Source organism: Symsagittifera roscoffensis, chromosome 6 (genome assembly GCF_963678635.1).
Source record: "Symsagittifera roscoffensis chromosome 6, txSymRosc1.1, whole genome shotgun sequence".
In the NCBI taxonomy this organism is placed as follows: Eukaryota; Metazoa; Xenacoelomorpha; order Acoela; family Convolutidae; genus Symsagittifera; species Symsagittifera roscoffensis.
In genome coordinates this window covers 33,181,081-33,205,036 of record NC_087067.1, presented here as the reverse complement: position 1 = coordinate 33,205,036, position 23,956 = coordinate 33,181,081, and the positions used below count along the sequence as shown (strand labels likewise).

The 23,956-nt window shown below is 37.7% G+C and overlaps 13 non-coding genes and 3 pseudogenes across 13 annotated transcripts; all 16 read right to left on the bottom strand.

Moving 5' to 3' along the window:
- Window positions 1-439: 439 nt before the first annotated feature.
- Window positions 440-558, bottom strand: LOC134849049 (5S ribosomal RNA). Its single transcript, XR_010163093.1, has one exon. It is a non-coding gene; the product is annotated as a 5S ribosomal RNA (ribosomal RNA).
- A 1,159-nt stretch (window positions 559-1,717) lies between these two features.
- LOC134850063 (5S ribosomal RNA) lies at window positions 1,718-1,836 on the bottom strand. Its single transcript, XR_010164040.1, has one exon. It is a non-coding gene; the product is annotated as a 5S ribosomal RNA (ribosomal RNA).
- A 1,161-nt stretch (window positions 1,837-2,997) lies between these two features.
- On the bottom strand, window positions 2,998-3,116 carry LOC134850051 (5S ribosomal RNA). The gene has a single exon (XR_010164028.1). It is a non-coding gene; the product is annotated as a 5S ribosomal RNA (ribosomal RNA).
- Window positions 3,117-9,849: 6,733 nt separating this feature from the next.
- LOC134849076 (5S ribosomal RNA) lies at window positions 9,850-9,968 on the bottom strand. Its single transcript, XR_010163118.1, has one exon. It is a non-coding gene; the product is annotated as a 5S ribosomal RNA (ribosomal RNA).
- A 1,161-nt stretch (window positions 9,969-11,129) lies between these two features.
- LOC134849066 (5S ribosomal RNA) lies at window positions 11,130-11,248 on the bottom strand. Its single transcript, XR_010163109.1, has one exon. It is a non-coding gene; the product is annotated as a 5S ribosomal RNA (ribosomal RNA).
- A 1,160-nt stretch (window positions 11,249-12,408) lies between these two features.
- On the bottom strand, window positions 12,409-12,527 carry LOC134850040 (5S ribosomal RNA). Its single transcript, XR_010164017.1, has one exon. It is a non-coding gene; the product is annotated as a 5S ribosomal RNA (ribosomal RNA).
- Window positions 12,528-13,663: 1,136 nt separating this feature from the next.
- LOC134849201 (5S ribosomal RNA) lies at window positions 13,664-13,782 on the bottom strand. Its single transcript, XR_010163239.1, has one exon. It is a non-coding gene; the product is annotated as a 5S ribosomal RNA (ribosomal RNA).
- A 540-nt stretch (window positions 13,783-14,322) lies between these two features.
- On the bottom strand, window positions 14,323-14,440 carry LOC134849270 (5S ribosomal RNA; annotated as a pseudogene).
- Window positions 14,441-14,984: 544 nt separating this feature from the next.
- Window positions 14,985-15,099, bottom strand: LOC134849272 (5S ribosomal RNA; annotated as a pseudogene).
- A 545-nt stretch (window positions 15,100-15,644) lies between these two features.
- Window positions 15,645-15,759, bottom strand: LOC134849271 (5S ribosomal RNA; annotated as a pseudogene).
- Window positions 15,760-16,919: 1,160 nt separating this feature from the next.
- On the bottom strand, window positions 16,920-17,038 carry LOC134850028 (5S ribosomal RNA). Its single transcript, XR_010164006.1, has one exon. It is a non-coding gene; the product is annotated as a 5S ribosomal RNA (ribosomal RNA).
- Window positions 17,039-18,198: 1,160 nt separating this feature from the next.
- On the bottom strand, window positions 18,199-18,317 carry LOC134850016 (5S ribosomal RNA). Its single transcript, XR_010163995.1, has one exon. It is a non-coding gene; the product is annotated as a 5S ribosomal RNA (ribosomal RNA).
- A 1,159-nt stretch (window positions 18,318-19,476) lies between these two features.
- Window positions 19,477-19,595, bottom strand: LOC134850004 (5S ribosomal RNA). Its single transcript, XR_010163984.1, has one exon. It is a non-coding gene; the product is annotated as a 5S ribosomal RNA (ribosomal RNA).
- Window positions 19,596-20,731: 1,136 nt separating this feature from the next.
- Window positions 20,732-20,850, bottom strand: LOC134849227 (5S ribosomal RNA). The gene has a single exon (XR_010163264.1). It is a non-coding gene; the product is annotated as a 5S ribosomal RNA (ribosomal RNA).
- Window positions 20,851-21,989: 1,139 nt separating this feature from the next.
- LOC134849226 (5S ribosomal RNA) lies at window positions 21,990-22,108 on the bottom strand. Its single transcript, XR_010163263.1, has one exon. It is a non-coding gene; the product is annotated as a 5S ribosomal RNA (ribosomal RNA).
- A 1,151-nt stretch (window positions 22,109-23,259) lies between these two features.
- LOC134850057 (5S ribosomal RNA) lies at window positions 23,260-23,378 on the bottom strand. Its single transcript, XR_010164034.1, has one exon. It is a non-coding gene; the product is annotated as a 5S ribosomal RNA (ribosomal RNA).
- Window positions 23,379-23,956: the final 578 nt, after the last annotated feature.

Sequence of the window (23,956 nt, the reverse complement as noted above, 5' to 3'; positions counted from 1 at the left end):
GAGATTTCAAAAGCTTATAACTTTGTGTTGGACCGACGAAATTGGTTCATTTTCTCAGTCCCCCAAGATTTGACTATGATCTTGTGATCCAAATAATAAAATTTGGAAATTTTAAAATTTTTGGGCAAGTTATGGCCGTTCGCGCAATTCACCAGGCTCGATTGGGCATATTTTTTTGACATCACCGAAATTCAAAAGGCTATAACTCAAAGACCCCAAAAGTTATCTCCATTATTTTTGACCTATCAGCAGTTGATTGTACACAAAATTGATACTGCAAAAGAAATTTTTCGGTTTTCTTTTGTTTTGGCCAAAATTTGACCCATTGAAAATTTTTGCACCACGCTCGATTAGGCTTAACTTTTTGACATCACCGAACTTTAAACAGCAATAACTCTTAGCGCATAAAAGTAAAAGAAATTCTTTTGCTTTAAATAAAAGCCTACAACACCTGGTGTTCCCAGGCGGTCTCCCATCCAAGTACTAACCAGGCCCAATGTTGCTTAACTTCGGTGATCGGACGAGAACCGGTGCATTCAACTTGGTATGGTCGTAGGCATTTGAGTTACTCCGCTTTCATTTATATCCTTACTAGCTTATGTCTATGTACATTACTTTTAAAACACTCGCCCTCGCGCGAGAGTAAAAATATGCTCTTATACCATGTAAAATTTTGCAAGCTCACGTTATAATTTATGCACTTCAAACAAAATACTGAAAATTGACAATGTTTGGAATTTTTTTGGCCCAATGTGTTTTATGGCCAAATCACCTGGTCAAAACCTATGGAGCGTGTACATGGTGCCTTGAATGACCATCTATGGCATGATAGCCGCACATCCACTGTAAGTGGCATATGATTGAATACCAGCCAGGATACTGTCAGTTGCTTTTAGCCTAATTGTTGTGATAAACTTATTAAATAGGTAAGTATTCAAATCTATTTGATAAGTTTTCTTTGAATGCACTCTGCCACAGCGGAGGGCAGCCCAATTCTCTTGAAAAATGCAAGAAAAAAATTGCACTAACGTAAAAGTTAGCTTTTAGGCCGATTTTCGTCCAAAATGGCCGAAATTCGGGTCCCCCCAAATTTTCAACTGATGATTACTCCACGTACACTTGAGCTACAAACGTCGTTTTGGGCTCGTTGGAATTTTCCTGAGCTCAAAATTATGAAACAAGATGAAAAAAATTAACTTTGAACGAAAAAAAAACAAACATTTTGAAAATTTCTTTTTTTGCACCACGCTCGATTAGGCTTAACTTTTTGGAATCACCGAGATTTCAAAAGCTTATAACTTTGTGTTGGACCGACGAAATTGGTTCATTTTCTCAGTCCCCCAAGATTTGACTATGATCTTGTGATCCAAATAATAAAATTTGGAAATTTTAAAATTTTTGGGCAAGTTATGGCCGTTCGCGCAATTCACCAGGCTCGATTGGGCTTATTTTTTTGACATCACCGAAATTCAAAAGGCTATAACTCAAAGACCCCAAAAGTTATCTCCATTATTTTTGACCTATCAGCAGCTGATTGTACACAAAATTGATACTGCAAAAGAAATTTTTCGGTTTTTTTTTGTTTTGGCCAAAATTTGACCCATTGAAAATTTTTGCACCATGCTCGATTAGGCCTAACTTTTTGACATCACCGAACTTTAAACAGCAATAACTCTTAGCGCATAAGAGTAAAAGAATTACTTTTGCTTTAAATAAAAGCCTACAACACCTGGTGTTCCCAGGCGGTCTCCCATCCAAGTACTAACCAGGCCCAATGTTGCTTAACTTCGGTGATCGGACGAGAACCGGTGCATTCAACATGGTATGGTCGTAGGCATTTGAGTTACTCCGCTTTCATTTATATCCTTACTAGCTTATGTCTATGTACATTACTTTTAAAACACTCGCCCTCGCGCGAGAGTAAAAATATGCTCTTATACCATGTAAAATTTTGCACGCTCACGTTATAATTTATGCATTTCAAACAAAATACTGAAAATTGACATTGTTTGGAACTTTTTTGGCCCAATGTGTTTTATGGCCAAATCAGCTGGTCAAAACCTATGGAGCGTGTACAAGGTGCCTTGAATGACCATCTATGGCATGATAGCCGCACATCCACTGTAAGTGGCATATGATTGAATACCAGTCAGGATACTGTCAGTTGCTTTTAGCCTAATTGTTGTGATAAACTTATTAATTAGGTAAGTATTCAAATCTATTTGATAAGTTTTCTTTGAATGCCCTCTGCGACAGCGGAGGGCAGCCCAATTCTCTTGAAAAATGCAAGAAAAAAAATTGCACCAACGTAAAAGTTAGCTTTTAGGCCGATTTTCGTCCAAAATGGCCGAAATTGGGGTCCCCCCAAATTTTCAAATGATGATTACTCCACGTACACTTGAGCCACAAACGTCGTTTTGGGCTCGTTGGAATTTTCCTGAGCTCAAATTTTTGAAACAAGATGAAAACAATGAACTTTGAACGAAAAAAAAAACAAAAATTTTGAAAATTTCATTTTTTGCACCACGCTCGATTAGGCTTAACTTTTAGGTATCACCGATATTTCAAAAGCTTATAACTTTGTGTTCGACCGACGAAATTGGTTCATTTTCTCAGTCCTCCAAGATTTGACTATGATCTTGTGATCCAAAAAATAAAATTTGGAAATTTTAAAATTTTTGGGCAAGTTATGGCCGTTCGCGCAATTCACCAGGCTCGATTGGGCTTATTTTTTTGACATCACCGAAATTCAAAAGGCTATAACTCAAAAACCCCAAAAGTTATCTTCATTATTTTTGACCTATCAGCAGCTGATTGTACACAAAATTGATACTGCAAAAGAAATTTTTCGGTTTTTTTTTGTTTTGGCCAAAATTTGACCCATTGAAAATTTTTGCACCATGCTCGATTAGGCCTAACTTTTTGACATCACCGAACTTTAAACAGCAATAACTCTTAGCGCATAAGAGTAAAAGAATTACTTTTGCTTTAAATAAAAGCCTACAACACCTGGTGTTCCCAGGCGGTCTCCCATCCAAGTACTAACCAGGCCCAATGTTGCTTAACTTCGGTGATCGGACGAGAACCGGTGCATTCAACATGGTATGGTCGTAGGCATTTGAGTTACTCCGCTTTCATTTATATCCTTACTAGCTTATGTCTATGTACATTACTTTTAAAACACTCGCCCTCGCGCGAGAGTAAAAATATGCTCTTATACCATGTAAAATTTTGCACGCTCACCTTATAATTTATGCATTTCAAACAAAATACTGAAAATTGACATTGTTTGGAATTTTTTTGGCCCAATGTGTTTTATGGCCAAATCAGCTGGTCAAAACCTATGGAGCGTGTACAAGGTGCCTTGAATGACCATCTATGGCATGATAGCCGCACATCCACTGTAAGTGGCATATGATTGAATACCAGCCAGGATACTGTCAGTTGCTTTTAGCCTAATTGTTGTGATAATTTGGCTCGTGATTATATCAAAATTACCTTTTCTTTTGTTACCGAGATTAAACTGAAGATAAATTTGAATTGTTTTCCACGCATTACTTACTTTTGGACATGGCTGATAGCCAGTCGCCTTCTTTCTCTGAAGTTCTCGCTGAGGGCATTGCAAGACCTCATATTAAAGTCACTTCAATCTTAAAAATGACCATCATTCCTCCCTTTTCAAAAGAACATTTCAAGTCTAATGCTAGTTTCGAAGCTGCCTCAAAAAAAAACCATTGTTGACATCTTGTCCTCCTTTAAACCCCATCATCGAGATCAAATTACCATCTCCAAAGCTTTCTCTACTGTCAAAGAAAAAAGATTACCTGACCATCATGAAGACAGAAGGACTGCAGCTCCTTGACAAAACTATCTTCCCAACGGGTGACCACTTCTGGAGATACGATCCAACCGGGTTTCCAAAGACGGCCATGCTACGCATGAACCAGGTGCCCGGGCTTTGTGACGATGAGGCAGTCCTCGAAGCCCTGCAGCTCCCCCCAACAGTTCAAGTGGAGGGAGAAGTTACGCGTCAACGCGAGAAGTGTGGACAGGGGAGCTTCTTCAATGGTAAAGCTTCGGCCATTATCAGGATCCCCAATGAGAGCGCTGAAACTGACCTGAGGCAGTGGTCGTTCAACGCTGTCAAAACTCGGCCATTCAAATGGCTCGATCTACCCTTCAACGCGCATGTCCCGTCAATTCATTCCTGCAGTCTATGCAAGGAAGAGAAAAAGCCTTATATTGGTCATGATGATTCCTGGTGTCGGATCAGGAGACAACAACCACCAGAGGTCAACCAGACGACATCTGATTTGGCCACAAGCAATTCTGCTGATGGGACTCCGGCCTCTGAGGGCCGAATGGATGAGGAGGACTGGCATGTGATGAAGGCGCGCAGTAGCCTCAGAAGGAGTGGGGCGTTCAGCCGCCAGAAATCACAGAGACGACACAGCAGCCCAGACGCGGAGAAGCAGACTCCATCAAAACTGCAAAAAAGAGAACAACAGGTATCGAGGCTAAAAACTTCTCAGACATAAACTTTTTCATAATGTTGTGCTTTAAATTTCTAAAAAACAGCGGTTTCACTGAGAAGCTGAAACCTCTAGGCAACCTTGTTCCAAAAAGAAAGCCAGAACGTGGGAAAACGTCGCATAAACACTACATTTTAGGTCTAAAATTAAAAAAACTAGACGCTCTAACCTCTAAAAAAAACAGTCTTTTTCGTTAATAGAGGTCTGAGCTTTAAACTCCAGACAGGCAGTTTGCATAGTTCAGTACTATTGTCTACATTTTTTACCCTTAATTGGATTTTTGACACATTTTTTGAAAGTCAAAATGCTTTGACCTTTAAAATTTTTGAATCATGCAGCGTTTGCTGCAAGGGGTCTGTCGATCTCCTCAGCAGGGCCTTTTCGGACCTTGGTGGTCTAGTCAATTGTTTGACTGGACACCGGAGAGACGAGAAAGTTTTCTTGGGGATGGGTAATGCAAGACATCACTTACTGGTACATTTAACCTTGACTTACATCGTAATAACGGCTAAGACGAAATTAGTAACTTTGCATGCGATTTGCATAGGAAAAATTTATAACTTAGTCAAGACGTGCCTGTTTTCAGAACGTCCTAGAGGTTATAAGGACCATATCAGTATGAATTGCATCTATATTGACCTCAGCAAGCCAAAATTTGAAAGAAAAGTACGACATGACTACGTTATAGCATTTCCAGAATCAAAACTGTATGTATTAAGCTTAAAAGAAAACGCCATCTTGATCAATTTTAAACTGTATAATTCATTCCAAACATGCAAACAGTGTAAGTTAGAAATTTTGAATTTTTTATCAACCGAAAACTGAAATTTTCAGAGATTTTACCAAATCCGTAACGTTTCGGCTCTGACAAAGTCAGAATCTGGCAGTATATACTGCTCTATTTGCATCAATCCCCACAGTAAGGACTTTCCAGTCCTTACTGCCCTAGATAGAAAGCATGATAGGCAACGGGGAGATACGTTGATTTTGGTGGTGGTGCTATTAAAACCCCAGCAGGTCTTTACTCATAGAACCCCGAATAACATTATGAAACCGGCTATCTTTATTTTTTCAAATTCGCATGCAAAATTATTTCCAACAGACTTATAATCTAGTCATGACGTGCTTTTATACATTAAACTGTAGAGGTCTAGGTAATCACCTCAAACTTCTAGGCATCCTGGTTGATCTGAATAAGCCAAAAAATGGGGGGAAATTACATCATGACTACGTTATAGCGTTACAAGAAACAAAATTGTATGTATTAAGCTCAAAGCATAAGGCCATTTTGACCAGCTATAAATTGAATTATCTAATCCAGCCATGCAGCCAAAATAACTCAGGAGGTTTACTTTTATTATTTCCCAATAAATGGAAAATTCAGAGTTTTTACCAAAGCCACATGGCTTTGGCCCTGAAAGAGTCAGAATCTGGCAGCTAGTACTGCTCTATATATATCAATCCCCTCAGCAAGGACTACTCAGTCCTTACTGGCCTAGCTAACAAATTAGCTGAGCAACGGAGAGATACATTGGTTTTGGTTGGGGGTGATTTTAACTGCCGATCAAGTTCTGAATTATGCAATCTTGCATTACATCGTAGTGACCGGCGGTTCCAAAGATATCAAATAATTTGCAACATTTTCGAATCAATTGGATGCTTTGACCTTTTCAAGGTCTGAAACAAAGTGTATCCCACCCATTTTGACCAAAAATCAAAATCTGAATCGCGTCTAGACTACATTTTTAGAAATAAAATTGACGAAATAACGACCTTGACTACATTATACACAAATTATAGCGACCATAATGCATTACATGCATGTTTTTCAAATTTTCAAGATTTTATGCATGTAAATGGCCAAAGTTACTGGAAATTGAATTATAACGTAGTTAGAGAGCACAAAAAGCCTTCAGAACTGGTAGAAACACTCCAGGGGCTGTCTGATGAGTCTCTGAAACTGCCATTATCAGGGACATACGACAAATTTAAAGCCAGACTTCGTGACTGGTTGCGTTTTTTATGCATTAATGGCCATAGACAATTGAATAAAGATATCGCCCCCTACATACAAAGTAGTACGCCTGCAGATATACATTCCATCAATTCAGAGACAACCAGACAGCCCCAGTTGGCCTCTAGACAGGCCAACTGTCCTTACTCTTCTCTCCGAGACGAGATGGACTTGAGGACCAAATTTAAGTCCATTCGTGGATTTTATTTGGACCTCAACCATGGTGATTCGGGTGCGCTTAAATCACTGCTAAGTTACTTCAAAGTTAATAAAAGTATTAAGCAAATAAAGCTGAAAAGTGGTGAAATTTCCTATGACATTGATGAAGTTTTGAACGAATTCTCGAGCTTTTACTCCAATATTTACTATAAAAAAACGGTTGCTGACGCCAACTACGCACCCAGGGATGAGCTTTTGAATGTTTTTAAGCTGCGGAATTCAAAACGAATAAAGAAAATTACCAAAATGTTTAATAATTCGCCAATAGGTGAAGAGGAAGTGAAGCAAGCTATAAATAAATTAAATAAAAATAGCGCACCTGGATCTGATGGTCTGACTTCAGACTTGTATAAAAACCACTCAAATTTTTTTGCTCCGTTGCTCGCTGAATTATTTAACTCGATGTGCTACAATAAAGCGGCACCTAGGTCGTTTCTCATTTCAATAATAAAACTCATCCCAAAAATTGAAATTAGTTTAAATGTGGACGAATTCCGACCAATAAGCCTCCTTAACACTGATCTCAAAATTCTTTCCCATGTTCTGGCATCTTGTTTAAGAGACCCTTTAAATAATCTAATACGCAAACATCAACTTGCTTATTTGCCAAAGCGCAGTATTCATACAGCCATAATTAGGGCTAGATTAGCTCAAGAAAAACTCGGAAAATCTAATTGTGTGGTAGCCATCGATTTCAGTAAGGCTTTTGACCGTATGGACCGTGATTACATTTTGAACGTTTTAACAGCCATAGGCTGTCCAGAAATCATAACTTCTTTGATATCGATCATATATACTGATACCAAAGCGATGATAGAAATAGGTGGCTACCTATCACGATCAATTAGAGTCGACAATGGGATTAAACAAGGATGCCCTCTTTCGGCGCTTTTGTTCATTTTAGGAATGGAACCTTTACTCCAAGCCATACGCTTTAATAATTCTATCAAATCCAACCAAGCACTTAAAATTGTGGCATACGCCGATGATATTAGTGTTTTCATTAAACGCGCTTGTATCGGAAATTTACTTGATGAAATCAATAAGTTCAATTTGGTATCAAAACTTGCTATAAATGTAGATAAAACCAAAGTTCTGAGTTTAGGTTTCGTGCCTAAACAGTTGAAGAAAGTATCAGCCCTTAAATTATTAGGCATACGCTTAAGCTTGAATGATTCATTGAAAATTAAAACCAAGTTATTGGAAGATACGATTAATAATTCAGCTAAATTCAGCTTAAAATGTATGACTCTCCGGGCGCGAAGCCTGAATATTGAGACTTTTGTGACCTCAAGACTCGTATATGTGATGAGGCACTTGGAGTTGACAAAAACTTTCATTGATAGGTTAGAAATGAAATTGATTAACAGTGTATGGCTTGGAGGAAAACATTCAATCAACAAGCAGATCTTATACCTTCCATTCAATAATGGAGGCGCAGGCTTCAAAAATTTAAATTTTTATATTGCGGCTGCAAAAATGTTCGACATGGTATCCCTACTTATTACCTTGGGTAGCAACAAAGAAGTGATCTACTTCAAAAAATCTAAGATTTTCAGATCCTTCAAAAATTTCTTAATTAAAAAAAAACATTTTCATTCTCGAGTATGCTCGAGATAGTTTTCAGCTAGTTCAAAATGGAAAAGTAATTGATCCTATGAAGATGAACATATCTAGTCTTTATGCAGAGTTGATGCTTCCAAATTATAAAACGAAGGTTATAGCTAGAAAAATTGCGAGTTTCTACCCGGATCTTAATCTATCAGACAAATCTTTGATTTTTCAATTCCTAACCAAAATATGGAAACATAAAAAGTTCACCCCTCTAGATAAAAACATTCTCTACTTATTTTTCTTAAACAGTTATCTGGATAAGCCCAGGAAATGGATTAAAAATTTGGTGGACCACCCCCTTTGTTACTCTTGTGAAAGAGAGTTCGAAACCATGCAACATTTGTTTTTCGCTTGTGAAAACTGCTCTACTTTTAAAGAAAAACTTAATTTCAATTCAATAAAAGATCTGCTTGTTGAAGAAAATGTAATAGGCATGAAATACATTGTAGCTAAGCTGATATCATCATGGTGTCAAGATACATCTGAATATCTCAAAAAACTTGGTTCCATTCCATAAAATGACTATCTTCATGGTGTATTATATTACATTTGATGTCGTATTTTTTTTCTGCTAACTGTGACTAAATATGTGTAACTAATAGCTTTCCTTTTTTGTAATTTGTACTTACAATCGTTAATAAATCATTTGAAAGCCTAATTGTTGTGATAAACTTATTAATTAGGTAAGTATTCAAATCTATTTGATAAGTTTTCTTTGAATGCACTCTGCGACAGCGGAGGGCAGCCCAATTCTCTTGAAAAATGCAAGAAAAAAAATTGCACTAACTTAAAAGTTAGCTTTTAGGCCGATTTTCGTCCAAAATGGCCGAAATTCGGGTCCCCCCAAATTTTCAACTGCTGATTACTCCACGTACACTTGAGCTACAAACGTCGTTTTGGGCTCGTTGGAATTGTCCTGAGCTCAAATTTATGAAACGAGATGAAAAAAATGAACTTTGAACAAAAAAAAAAATTTTGAAAATTTCATTTTTTGCACCACGCTCGATTAGGCTTAACTTTTTGGTATCACCGAGATTTCAAAAGCTTATAACTGTGTGTTGGACCGACGAAATTGGTTCATTTTCTCAGTCCCCCAAGATTTGACTATGATCTTGTGATCCAAATAATAAAATTTGGAAATTTTAAAATTTTTGGGCAAGTTATGGCCGTTCGCGCAATTCACCAGGCTCGATTGGGCTTATTTTTTTGAAATCACCGAAATTCAAAAGGCTATAACTCAAAGACCCCAAAAGTTATCTCCACTATTTTTGACCTATCAGCAGCTGATTGTACACAAAATTGATACTGCAAAAGAAATTTTTCGGTTTTCTTTTGTTTTGGCCAAAATTTGACCCATTGAAAATTTTTGCACCACGCTCGATTAGGCCTAACTTTTTGACATCACCGAACTTTAAACAGCAATAACTCTTAGCGCATAAAAGTAAAAGAATTACTTTTGCTTTAAATAAAAGCCTACAACACCTGGTGTTCCCAGGCGGTCTCCCATCCAAGTACTAACCAGGCCTAATGTTGCTTAACTTCGGTGATCGGACGAGAACCGGTGCATTCAACATGGTATGGTCGTAGGCATTTGAGTTACTCCGCTTTCATTTATATCCTTACTAGCTTATGTCTATGTACATTACTTTTAAAACACTCGCCCTCGCGCGAGAGTAAAAATATGCTCTTATACCATGTAAAATTTTGCACGCTCACGTTATAATTTATGCATTTCAAACAAAATACTGAAAATTGACATTGTTTGGAATTTTTTTGGCCCAATGTGTTTTATGGCCAAATCAGCTGGTCAAAATCTATGGAGCGTGTACAAGGTGCCTTGAATGACCATCTATGGCATGATAGCCGCACATCCACTGTAAGTGGCATATGATTGAATACCAGCCAGGATGTTGTCAGTTGCTTTTAGCCTAATTGTTGTGATAAACTTATTAAATAGGTAAGTATTCAAATCTATTTGATAAGTTTTCTTTGAATGCACTCTGCGACAGCGGAAGGCAGCCCAATTCTCTTGAAAAATGCAAGAAAAAAAATTGCAACAACTTAAAAGTTAGCTTTTAGGCCGATTTTCGTCCAAAATGGCCGAAATTCGGGTCCCCCCAAATTTTCAACTGATGATTACTCCACGTACACTTGAGCTACAAACGTCGTTTTGGGCTCGTTGGAATTTTCCTGAGCTCAAAATTATGAAACAAGATGAAAAAAATGAACTTTGAACGAAAAAAATCAAAAATTTTGAAAATTTCATTTTTTGCACCACGCTCGATTAGGCTTAACTTTTTGGTATCACCGAGATTTCAAAAGCTTATAACTTTGTGTTGGACCGACGAAATTGGTTCATTTTCTCAGTTCCCCAAGATTTGACTATGATCTTGTTATCCAAATAATAAAATTTGGAAATTTTAAAATTTTTTGGGCAAGTTATGGCCGTTCGCGCAATTCACCAGGCTCGATTGGGCTTATTTTTTTTGACATCATCGAAATTCAAAGGGCTATAACTCAAAAACCTCAAAAGTTATCTCCGTTATTTTTGACCTATCAGCAGCTGATTGTACACAAAAGTGATACTGCAAAAGAAATTTTTCGGTTTTCTTTTGTTTTGGCCAAAATTTGACCCATTGAAAATTTTTGCACCACGCTCGATTAGGCTTAACTTTTTGACATCACCGAACTTTAAACAGCAATAACTCTTAGCGCATAAAAGTAAAAGAATTACTATTGCTTTAAATAAAAGCCTACAACACCTGGTATTCCCAGGCGGTCTCCCATCCAAGTACTAACCAGGCCCAATGTTGCTTAACTTCGGTGATCGGACGAGAGCCGGTGCATTCAACATGGTATGGTCGTAGGCATTTGAGTTACTCCGCTTTCATTTATATCCTTACTAGCTTATGTCTATGTACATTACTTTTAAAACACTCGCCCTCGCGCGAGAGTAAAAATATGCTCCTATACCATGTAAAATTTTGCACGCTCACGTTATAATTTATGCATTTCAAACAAAATACTGAAAATTGACATTGTTTGGAATTTTTTTGGCCCAATGTGTTTTATGGCCAAATCAGCTGGTCAAAACCTATGGAGCGTGTACAAGGTGCCTTGAATGACCATCTATGGCATGATAGCCGCACATCCACTGTAAGTGGCATATGATTGAATACCAGCCAGGATACTGTCAGTTGCTTTTAGCCTAATTGTTGTGATAAACTTATTAAATAGGTAAGTATTCAAATCTATTTGATAAGTTTTCTTTGAATGCACTCTGCGACAGCGGAGGGTAGCCCAATTCTCTTGAAAAATGCAAGAAAAAAATTGCACTAACTTAAAAGTTAGCTTTTAGGCCGATTTTCGTCCAAAATGGCCGAAATTCGGGTCCCCCCAAATTTTCAACTGATGATTACTCCACGTACACTTGAGCTACAAACGTTGTTTTGGGCTCGCTGGAATTGTCCTGAGCTCAAATTTATGAAACAAGATGAAAAAAATGAACTTTGAACGAAAAAAAAAACAAAAATTTTGAAAATTTCATTTTTTGCACCACGCTCGATTAGGCTTAACTTTTTGGTATCACCGAGATTTCAAAAGCTTATAACTTTGTGTTGGACCGACGAAATTAGTTCATTTTCTCAGTCCCCCAAGATTTGACTATGATCTTGTGATCCAAATAACAAAATTTGAAAATTTTAAAATTTTTGGGCAAGTTATGGCCGTTCGCGCAATTCACCAGGCTCGATTGGGCTTATTTTTTTGACATCACCGAAATTCAAAAGGCTATAACTCAAAAACCCCAAAATTAATCTCCATTATTTTTGACCTATCAGCAGCTGATTGTACACAAAATTGATACTGCAAAAGAAATTTTTCGGTTTTCTTTTGTTTTGGCCAAAATTTGACCCATTGAAAATTTTTGCACCACGCTCGATTAGGCTTAACTTTTTGACATCACCGAACTTTAAACAGCAATAACTCTTAGCGCATAAAAGTAAAAGAAATACTTTTGCTTTAAATAAAAGCCTACAACACCTGGTGTTCCCAGGCGGTCTCCCATCCAAGTACTAACCAGGCCCAATGTTGCTTAACTTCGGTGATCGGACGAGAACCGGTGCATTCAACATGGTATGGTCGTAGGCATTTGAGTTACTCCGCTTTCATTTATATCCTTTCTAGCTGATGTCTATGTACATTACTTTTAAAACACTCGCCCTCGCGCGAGAGTAAAAATATGCTCTTATACCATGTAAAATTTTGCATGCTCACGTTATAATTTATGCATTTCAAACAAAATACTGAAAATGGCCCAATGTGTTTTATGGCCAAATCAGCTGGTCAAAACCTATGGAGCGTGTACAAGGTGCCTTGAATGACCATTTATGGCATGATAACCGCACATCCACTGTAAGTGGCATATGATTGAATACCAGCCAGGATACTGTCAGTTGCTTTTAGCCTAATTGTTGTGATAAACTTATTAAATAGGTAAGTATTCAAATCTATTTGATAAGTTTTCTTTGAATGCACTCTGCGACAGCGGAGGGCAGCCCAATTCTCTTGAAAAATGCAAGAAATAAAATTGCACTAACGTAAAAGTTAGCTTTTAGGCCGATTTTCGTCCAAAATGGCCGAAATTCGGGTCCCCCCAAATTTTCAACTGATGATTACTCCACGTACACTTGAGCTACAAACGTCGTTTTGGGCTCGTTGGAATTGTCCTGAGCTCAAATTTATGAAACGAGATGAAAAAATGAACTTTGAACGAAAAAAAAACAAAAATTTTGAAAATTCCATTTTTTGCACCACGCTCGATTAGGCTTAACTTTTTGGTATCACCGAGATTTCAAAATCTTATAACTTTGTGTTGGACCGACGAAATTGGTTCATTTTCTCATTCCCCAAGATTTGACTATGATCTTGTGATCCAAATAATAAAATTTGGAAATTTTAAAATTTTTGGGCAAGTTATGGCCGTTCGCGCAATTCACCAGGCTCGATTGGGCTTATTTTTTTGACATCACCGAAATTCAAAAGGCTATAACTCAAAGACCCCAAAAATTATCTCCATTATTTTTGACCTACCAGCAGCTGATTGTACACAAAATTGACACTGCAAAAGAAATTTTTCGGTTTTCTTTTGTTTTGGCCAAAATTTGACCCATTGAAAATTTTTGCACCACGCTCGATTAGGCTTAACTTTTTGACATCACCGAACTTTAAACAGCAATAACTCTTAGCGCATAAAAGTAAAAGAATTACTTTTGCTTTAAATAAAAGCTTACAACACCTGGTGTTCCCAGGCGGTCTCCCATCCAAGTACTAACCAGGCGCAATGTTGCTTAACTTCGGTGATCGGACGAGAACCGGTGCTTTCAACATGGTATGGTCGTAGGCATTTGAGTTACTCCGCTTTCATTTATATCCTTACTAGCTTATGTCTATGTACATTACTTTTAAAACACTCGCCCTCGCGCGAGAGTAAAAATATGCTCTTATACCATGTAAAATTTTGCACGCTCACGTTATAATTTATGCATTTCAAACAAAGTACTGAAAATTGACATTGTTTGGAATTTTTTGGCCCAATGTGTTTTATGGCCAAATCAGCTGGTCAAAACCTATGGAGCGTGTACAAGGTGCCTTGAATGACCATCTATGGCATGATAGCCGCACATCCACTGTAAGTGGCATATGATTGAATACCAGCCAGGATACTGTCAGTTGCTTTTAGCCTAATTGTTGTGATAAACTTATTAAATAGGTAAGTATTCAAATCTATTTGATAAGTTTTCTTTGAATGCACTCTGCGACAGCGGAGGGCAGCCCAATTCTCTTGAAAAATTCAAGAAAAAAAATTGCACTAACATAAAAGTTAGCTTTTAGGCCGATTTTCGTCCAAAATGGCCGAAATTCGGGTCCCCCCAAATTTTCAACTGATGATTACTCCAAGTACACTTGGCGGTCTCCCATCCAAGTACTAACCAGGCCCAATGTTGCTTAACTTCGGTGATCGGACGAGAACCGGTGCATTCAACATGGTATGGTCGTAGGCATTTGAGTTACTCCGCTTTCATTTATATCCTTACTAGCTTATGTCTATGTACATTACTTTTAAAACACTCGCCCTCGCGCGAGAGTAAAAATATGCTCTTATACCATGTAAAATTTTGCACGCTCACATTATAATTTATGCATTTCAAACAAAACACTGAAAATTGACATTGTTTTGAGTTTTTTTGGCCCAATGTGTTTTATGGCCAAATCAGCTGGTCAAAACCTATGGAGCGTGTACAAGGTGCCTTGAATGACCATCTATGTCATTATAGCCGCACATCCACTGTAAGTGGCATATGATTGAATACCAGCCAGGATACTGTCAGTTGCTTTTAGCCTAATTGTTGTGATAAATTTATTAAATAGGTAAGTATTCAAATCTATTTGATAAGTTTTCTTTGCATGCACTCTGCGACAGCGGAGGGCAGCCCAATTCTCTTGAAAAATGCAAGAAAAAAAATTGCACTAACATAAAAGTTAGCTTTTAGGCCGATTTTCGTCCAAAATGGCCGAAATTCGGGTCCCCCCAAATTTTCAACTGATGATTACTCCACGTACACTTGGCGGTCTCCCATCCAAGTACTAACCAGGCCCAATGTTGCTTAACTTCGGTGATCGGACGAGAACCGGTGCATTCAACATGGTATGGTCGTAGGCATTTGAGTTACTCCGCTTTCATTTATATCCTTACTAGCTTCTGTCTATGTACATTACTTTTAAAACACTCGCCCTCGCGCGAGAGTAAAAATATGCTCTTATATCATGTAAAATTTTGCACGCTCACGTTATAATTTATGCATTTCAAACAAAATACTGAAAATTGACATTGTTTGGAATTTTTTTGGCCCAATGTGTTTTATGGCCAAATCAGCTGGTCAAAACCTATGGAGCGTGTACAAGGTGCCTTGCATGACCATTTATGGCATGATAGCCGCACATCCACTGTAAGTGGCATATGATTGAATACCAGCCAGGATACTGTCAGTTGCTTTTAGCCTAATTGTTGTGATAAATTTATTAAATAGGTAAGTATTCAAATCTATTTGATAAGTTTTCTTTGCATGCACTCTGCGACAGCGGAGGGCAGCCCAATTCTCTTGAAAAATGCAAGAAAAAAAAATTGCACTAACATAAAAGTTAGCTTTTAGGCCGATTTTCGTCCAAAATGGCCGAAATTCGGGTCCCCCCAAATTTTCAACTGATGATTACTCCACGTACACTTGGCGGTCTCCCATCCAAGTACTAACCAGGCCCAATGTTGCTTAACTTCGGTGATCGGACGAGAACCGGTGCATTCAACATGGTATGGTCGTAGGCATTTGAGTTACTCCGCTTTCATTTATATCCTTACTAGCTTATGTCTATGTACATTAAGTTTAAAACACTCGCCCTCGCGCGAGAGTAAAAATATGCTCTTATACTATGTAAAATTTTGCACGCTCACGTTATAATTTATGCATTTCAAACAAAATACTGAAAATTGACATTGTTTGGAATTTTTTTGGCCCAATGTGTTTTATGGCCAAATCAGCTGGTCAAAACCTATGGACCGTGTACAAGGTGCCTTTAATGACCATCTATGGCATGATAGCCGCACATCCACTGTAAGTGGCATATGAATGAATACCAGCCAGGATACTGTCAGTTGCTTTTAGACTAATTGTTGTGATAAACTTATTAAATAGGTAAGTATTCAAATCTATTTGATAAGTTTTCTTTGAATGCACTCTGCGACAGCGGAGGGCAGCCCAATTCTCTTGAAAAATGCAAGGAAAAAATTGCACTAACTTAAAACTTAGCTTTTAGGCCGATTTTCGTCCAAAATGGCCGAAATTCGGGTCCCCCCAAATTTTCAACTGATGATTACTCCACGTACACTTGAGCTACAAACGTCGTTTTGGGCTCGTTGGAATTGTCCTGAGCTCAAATTTATGAAACGAGATGAAAAAAATGAACTTTGAACGAAAAAAAAAAACAAAAATTTTGAAAATTTCATTTTTTGCACCACGCTCGATTAGGCTTAACTTTTGGTATCACCGAGATTTCAAAAGCTTATAACTTTGTGTTGGACCGACGAAGTTGGTTCATTTTCTCAGTCCCCCAAGATTTGACTATGGTCTTGTGATCCAAATAATAAAATTTGGAAATTTTAAAATTTTTGGGCAAGTTATGGCCGTTCGCGCAATTCACCAGCCTCGATTGGGCTTATTTTTTTGACATCACCGAAAATCAAAAGGCTATAACTCAAAAACCCCAAAAGTTATCTCCATTATTTTTGACCTATCAGCAGCTGATTGTACACAAAATTGATACTGCAAAAGAAAATTTTCGGTTTTCTTTTGTTTTGGCCAAAATTTGACCCATTGAAAATTTTTGCACCACGCTCGATTAGGCTTAACTTTTTGACATCACCGAACTTTAAACAGCAATAACTCTTAGCGCATAAAAGTAAAAGAATTACTTTTGCTTTAAATAAAAGCCTACAACACCTGGTGTTCCCAGGCGGTCTCCCATCCAAGTACTAACCAGGCCCAATGTTGCTTAACTTCGGTGATCGGACGAGAACCGGTGCATTCAACATGGTATGGTCGTAGGCATTTGAGTTACTCCGCTTTCATTTATATCCTTACTAGCTTATGTCTATGTACATTACTTTTAAAACACTCGCCCTCGCGCGAGAGTAAAAATATGCTCTTATACCATGTAAAATTTTGCACGCTCACGTTATAATTTATGCATTTCAATCAAAATACTGAAAATTGACATTGTTTGGAATTTTTTTGGCCCAATGTGTTTTATGGCCAAATCAGCTGGTCAAAACCTATGGAGCGTGTACAAGGTGCCTTGAATGACCATCTATGGCATGATAGCCGCACATCCACTGTAAGTGGCATATGATTGAATACCAGCCAGGATACTGTCAGTTGCTTTTAGCCTAATTGTTGTGATAAACTTATTAAATAGGTAAGTATTCAAATCTATTTGATAAGTTTTCTTTGAATGCACTCTGCGACAGCGGAGGGCAGCCCAATTCTCTTGAAAAATGCAAGAAAAAAAATTGCACTAAGTTAAAAGTTAGCTTTTAGGCCGATTTTCGTCCAAAATGGCCGAAATTCGGGTCCCCCCAAATTTTCAACTGATGATTACTCCACGTACACTTGAGCTACAAACGTCGTTTTGTGCTCATTGGAATTGTTCTGAGCTCAAATTTATGAAACAAGATGAAAAAAATGAACTTTGAAAGCAGAAAAAACAAAAATTTTGAAAATTTCATTTTTTGCACCACGCTCGATTAGGCTTATTTTTTTGGTATCACCGAGATTTCAAAAGCTTATAACTTTGTGTTGGACCGACAAAATTGGTTCATTTTCTCAGTCCCCCAAGATTTGACTATGATCTTGTGATCCAAATAATAAAATTTGGAAATTTTAAAATTTTTGGGCAAGTTATGGCCGTTCGCGCAATTCACCAGGCTCGATTGGGCTTATTTTTTTGACATCACCGAAATTCAAAAGACTATAACTCAAAAACCCCAAAAGTTATCTCCATTATTTTTGACCTATCAGCAGCTGATTGTACACAAAATTGATACTGCAAAAGAAATTTTTCGGTTTTCTATTGTTTTGGCCAAAATTTGACCCATTGAAAATTTTTGCACCACGCTCGATTAGGCTTAACTTTTTGACATCACCGAACTTTAAACAGCAATAACTCTTAGCGCATAAAAGTAAAAGAATTACTTTTGCTTTAAATAAAAGCCTACAACACCTGGTGTTCCCAGGCGGTCTCCCATCCAAGTACTAACCAGGCCCAATGTTGCTTAACTTCGGTGATCGGACGAGAACCGGTGCATTCAACATGGTATGGTCGTAGGCATTTGAGTTACTCCGCTTTCATTTATATCTTTACTAGCTTATGTCTATGTACATTACTTTTAAAACACTCGCCCTCGCGCGAGAGTAAAAATATGCTCTTATACCTTGTAAAATTTTGCACGCTCACGTTATAATTTATGCATTTCAAACAAAATACTGAAAATTGACATTGTTTGGAATTTTTTGGCCCAATGTGTTTTATGGCCAAATCAGCTGGTCAAAACCTATGGAGCGTGTACAAGGTGCCTTGAATGACCATCTATGGCATGACAGCCGCACATCCACTGTAAGTGGCATATGATTGAATACCAGCCAGGATACTGTCAGTTGCTTTTAGCCTAATTGTTGTGATAAACTTATTAAATAGGTAAGTATTCAAATCTATTTGATAAGTTTTCTTTGAATGCACTCTGCGACAGCGGAGGGCAGCCCAATTCTCTTGAAAAATGCAAGAAAAAAAATTGCACTAAGTTAAAAGTTAGCTTTTAGGCCGATTTTCGTCCAAAATGGCCGAAATTCGGGTCCCCCCAAATTTTCAACTGATGATTACTCCACGTACACTTGAGCTACAAACGTCGTTTTGGGCTCATTGGAATTGTTCTGAGCTCAAATTTATGAAACGAGATGAAAAAAATGAACTTTGAAAGCAGAAAAAACAAAAATTTTGAAAATTTCATTTTTTGCACCACGCTCGATTAGGCTTAACTTTTTGGTATCACCGAGACTTCAAAAGCTTATAACTTTGTGTTGGACCGACAAAATTGGTTCATTTTCTCAGTCCCCCAAGATTTGACTATGATCTTGTGATCCAAATAATAAAATTTGGAAATTTTAAAATTTTTGGGCAAGTTATGGCCGTTCGCGCAATTCACCAGGCTCGATTGGGCTTATTTTTTTGACATCACCGAAATTCAAAAGACTATAACTCAAAAACCCCAAAAGTTATCTCCATTATTTTTGACCTATCAGCAGCTGATTGTACACAAAATTGATACTGCAAAAGAAATTTTTCGGTTTTCTTTTGTTTTGGCCAAAATTTGACCCATTGAAAATTTTTGCACCACGCTCGATTAGGCTTAACTTTTTGACATCACCGAACTTTAAACAGCAATAACTCTTAGCGCATAAAAGTAAAAGAATTACTTTTGCTTTAAATAAAAGCCTACAACACCTGGTGTTCCCAGGCGGTCTCCCATCCAAGTACTAACCAGGCCCAATGTTGCTTAACTTCGGTGATCGGACGAGAACCGGTGCATTCAACATGGTATGGTCGTAGGCATTTGAGTTACTCCGCTTTCGTTTATATCTTTACTAGCTTATGTCTATGTACATTACTTTTAAAACACTCGCCCTCGCGCGAGAGTAAAAATATGCTCTTATACCTTGTAAAATTTTGCACGCTCACGTTATAATTTATGCATTTCAAACAAAATACTGAAAATTGACATTGTTTGGAATTTTTTGGCCCAATGTGTTTTATGGCCAAATCAGCTGGTCAAAACCTATGGAGCGTGTACAAGGTGCCTTGAATGACCATCTATGGCATGACAGCCGCACATCCACTGTAAGTGGCATATGATTGAATACCAGCCAGGATACTGTCAGTTGCTTTTAGCCTGATTGTTGTGATAAACTTATTAAATAGGTAAGTATTCAAATCTTTTTGTTAAGTTTTCTTTGAATGCACTCTGCGACAGCGGAGGGCAGCCCAATTCTCTTGAAAAATGCAAGAAAAAAATTGCACTAACGTAAAAGTTAGCTTTTAGGCCGATTTTCGTCCAAAATGGCCGAAATTCGGGTCCCCCCAAATTTTCAACTGATGATTACTCCACGTACACTTGAGCTACAAACGTCGTTTTGGGCTCTTTGGAATTGCCCTGAGCTCAAATTTTGAAACAAGACAAAAAAAAACAAAAATTTTGAAAATTTCATTTTTTGCACCACGCTCGATTAGGCTTAACTTTTTGGTATCACCGAGATTTCAAAAGCTTATAACTTTGTGTTGGACCGACGAAATTGGTTCATTTTCTAAGTCCCCCAAGATTTGACTATGATCTTGTGATCCAAATAATAAAATTTGGAAATTTTAAAATTTTTGGGCAAGTTATGGCCGTTCGCGCAATTCACCAGGCTCGATTGGGCTTATTTTTTTGACATCACCGAAATTCAAAAGGCTATAACTCAAAAACCCCAAAAGTTATCTCCTTTATTTTTGACCTATCAGCAGCTGATTGTACACAAAAATGATACTGCAAAAGAAATGTTTCGGTTTTCTTTTGTTTTGGCCAAAGTTTGACCCATTGAAAATTTTTGCACCACGCTCGATTAGGCTTAACTTTTTGACATCACCGAACTTTAAACAGCAATAACTCTTAGCGCATAAAAGTAAAAGAATTACTTTTGCTTTAAATAAAAGCCTAAAACACCTGGTGTTCCCAAGCGGTCTCCCATCCAAGTACTAACCAGGCCCAATGTTGCTTAACTTCGGTGATCGGACGAGAACAGGTGCATTCAACATGGTATGGTCGTAGGCATTTGAGTTACTCCGCTTTCATTTATATCCTTACTAGCTTATGTCTATGTACATTACTTTTAAAACACTCGCCCTCGCGCGAGAGTAAAAATATGCTCTTAAACCATGTAAAATTTTGCACGCTCACGTTATAATTTATGCATTTCAAACAAAATACTGAAAATTGACATTGTTTGGAATTTTTTTGGCCCAATGTGTTTTATGGCCAAATCAGCTGGTCAAAACCTATGGAGCGTGTACAAGGTGCCTTGAATGACCATCTATGGCATGATAGCCGCACATCCACTGTAAGTGGCATATGATTGAATACCAGCCAGGATACTGTCAGTTGCTTTTAGCCTAATTGTTGTGATAAACTTATTAAATAGGTAAGTATTCAAATCTATTTGATAAGTTTTCTTTGAATGCACTCTGCGACAGCGGAGGGCAGCCCAATTCTCTTGAAAAATGCAAGAAAAAAAATTGCACTAACTTAAAAGTTAGCTTTCAGGCCGATTTTCGTCCAAAATGGCCGAAATTCGGGTCCTCCCAAAATTTCAACTGATGATTACTCCACGTACACTTGAGCTACAAACGTCGTTTTGGGCTCGTTGGAATTTTCCTGAGCTCAAAATTATGAAACAAGACAAAAAAAAACAAAAATTTTGAAAATTTCATTTTTTGCACCACGCTCGATTAGGCTTAACTTTTTGGTATCACCGAGATTTCAAAAGCTTATAACTTTGTGTTGGACCGACGAAATTGGTTCATTTTCTAAGTCCCCCAAGATTTGACTATGATCTTGTGATCCAAATAATAAAATTTGGAAATTTTAAAATTTTTGGGCAAGTTATGGCCGTTCGCGCAATTCACCAGGCTCGATTGGGCTTATTTTTTTGACATCACCGAAATTCAAAAGGCTATAACTCAAAAACCCCAAAAGTTATCTCCTTTATTTTTGACCTATCAGCAGCTGATTGTACACAAAAATGATACTGCAAAAGAAATGTTTCGGTTTTCTTTTGTTTTGGCCAAAGTTTGACCCATTGAAAATTTTTGCACCACGCTCGATTAGGCTTAACTTTTTGACATCACCGAACTTTAAACAGCAATAACTCTTAGCGCATAAAAGTAAAAGAATTACTTTTGCTTTAAATAAAAGCCTAAAACACCTGGTGTTCCCAAGCGGTCTCCCATCCAAGTACTAACCAGGCCCAATGTTGCTTAACTTCGGTGATCGGACGAGAACAGGTGCATTCAACATGGTATGGTCGTAGGCATTTGAGTTACTCCGCTTTCATTTATATCCTTACTAGCTTATGTCTATGTACATTACTTTTAAAACACTCGCCCTCGCGCGAGAGTAAAAATATGCTCTTAAACCATGTAAAATTTTGCACGCTCACGTTATAATTTATGCATTTCAAACAAAATACTGAAAATTGACATTGTTTGGAATTTTTTTGGCCCAATGTGTTTTATGGCCAAATCAGCTGGTCAAAACCTATGGAGCGTGTACAAGGTGCCTTGAATGACCATCTATGGCATGATAGCCGCACATCCACTGTAAGTGGCATATGATTGAATACCAGCCAGGATACTGTCAGTTGCTTTTAGCCTAATTGTTGTGATAAACTTATTAAATAGGTAAGTATTCAAATCTATTTGATAAGTTTTCTTTGAATGCACTCTGCGACAGCGGAGGGCAGCCCAATTCTCTTGAAAAATGCAAGAAAAAAAATTGCACTAACTTAAAAGTTAGCTTTCAGGCCGATTTTCGTCCAAAATGGCCGAAATTCGGGTCCTCCCAAAATTTCAACTGATGATTACTCCACGTACACTTGAGCTACAAACGTCGTTTTGGGCTCGTTGGAATTGTCCTGAGCTCAAATTTATGAAACAAGATGAAAAAAATGAACTTTGAAAAAAAAAATTTTGAAAATTTCATTTTTTGCACCACGCTCGATTAGGCTTAACTTTTTGGTATCACCGAGATTTCAAAAGCTTATAACTTCGTGTTGGACCGACGAAATTGGTTCATTTTCTCAGTCCTCCAAGATTGGACTATGATATTGTGATCCAAATAATAAAATTTGGAAATTTTAAAATTTTTGGGCAAGTTATGGCCGTTCGCGCAATTCACCAGGCTCGATTGGGCTTATTTTTTTGACATCACCGAAATTCAAAAGGCTATAACTCAAAGACCCCAAAAGTTATCTCCAATATTTTTGACCTATCAGCAGCTGATTGTACACAAAATTGATACTGCAAAAGAAATTTTTCGGTTTTCTTTTGTTTTGGTTAAAATTTGACCCATTGAAAATTTTTGCACCACGCTCGATTAGGCTTAACTTTTTGACATCACCGAACTTTAAACAGCAATAACTCTTAGCGCATAAAAGTAAAAGAAATACTTTTGCTTTAAATAAAAGCCTACAACACCTGGTGTTCCCAGGTGGTCTCCCATCCAAGTACTAACCAGGCCCAATGTTGCTTAACTTCGGTGATCGGACGAGAACCGGTGCATTCAACATGGTATGGTCGTAGGCATTTGAGTTACTCCGCTTTCATTTATATCCTTACTAGCTTATGTCTATGTACATTACTTTTAAAACACTCGCCCTCGCGCGAGAGTAAAAATATGCTCTTATACCATGTAAAATTTTGCACGCTCACGTTATAATTTATGCATTTCAAACAAAATACTGAAAATTGACATTGTTTGGAATTTTTTTGGCCCAATGTGTTTTATGGCCAAATCAGCTGGTCAAAACCTTTGGAGCGTGTACAGGGTGCCTTGAATGATCATCTATGGCATGATAGCCGCACATCCACTGTAAGTGGCATATGATTGAATACCAGCCAGGATACTGTCAGTTGCTTTTAGCCTAATTGTTGTGATAAACTTATTAAATAGGTAAGTATTCAAATCTATTTGATAAGTTTTCTTTGAATGCACTCTGCGACAGCGGAGGGCAGCCCAATTCTCTTGAAAAATGCAAGAAAAAAAATTGCACTAACTTAAAAGTTAGCTTTCAGGCCGATTTTCGTCCAAAATGGCCGAAATTCGGGTCCCCCCAAAATTTCAACTGATGATTACTCCACGTACACTTGAGCTACAAACGTC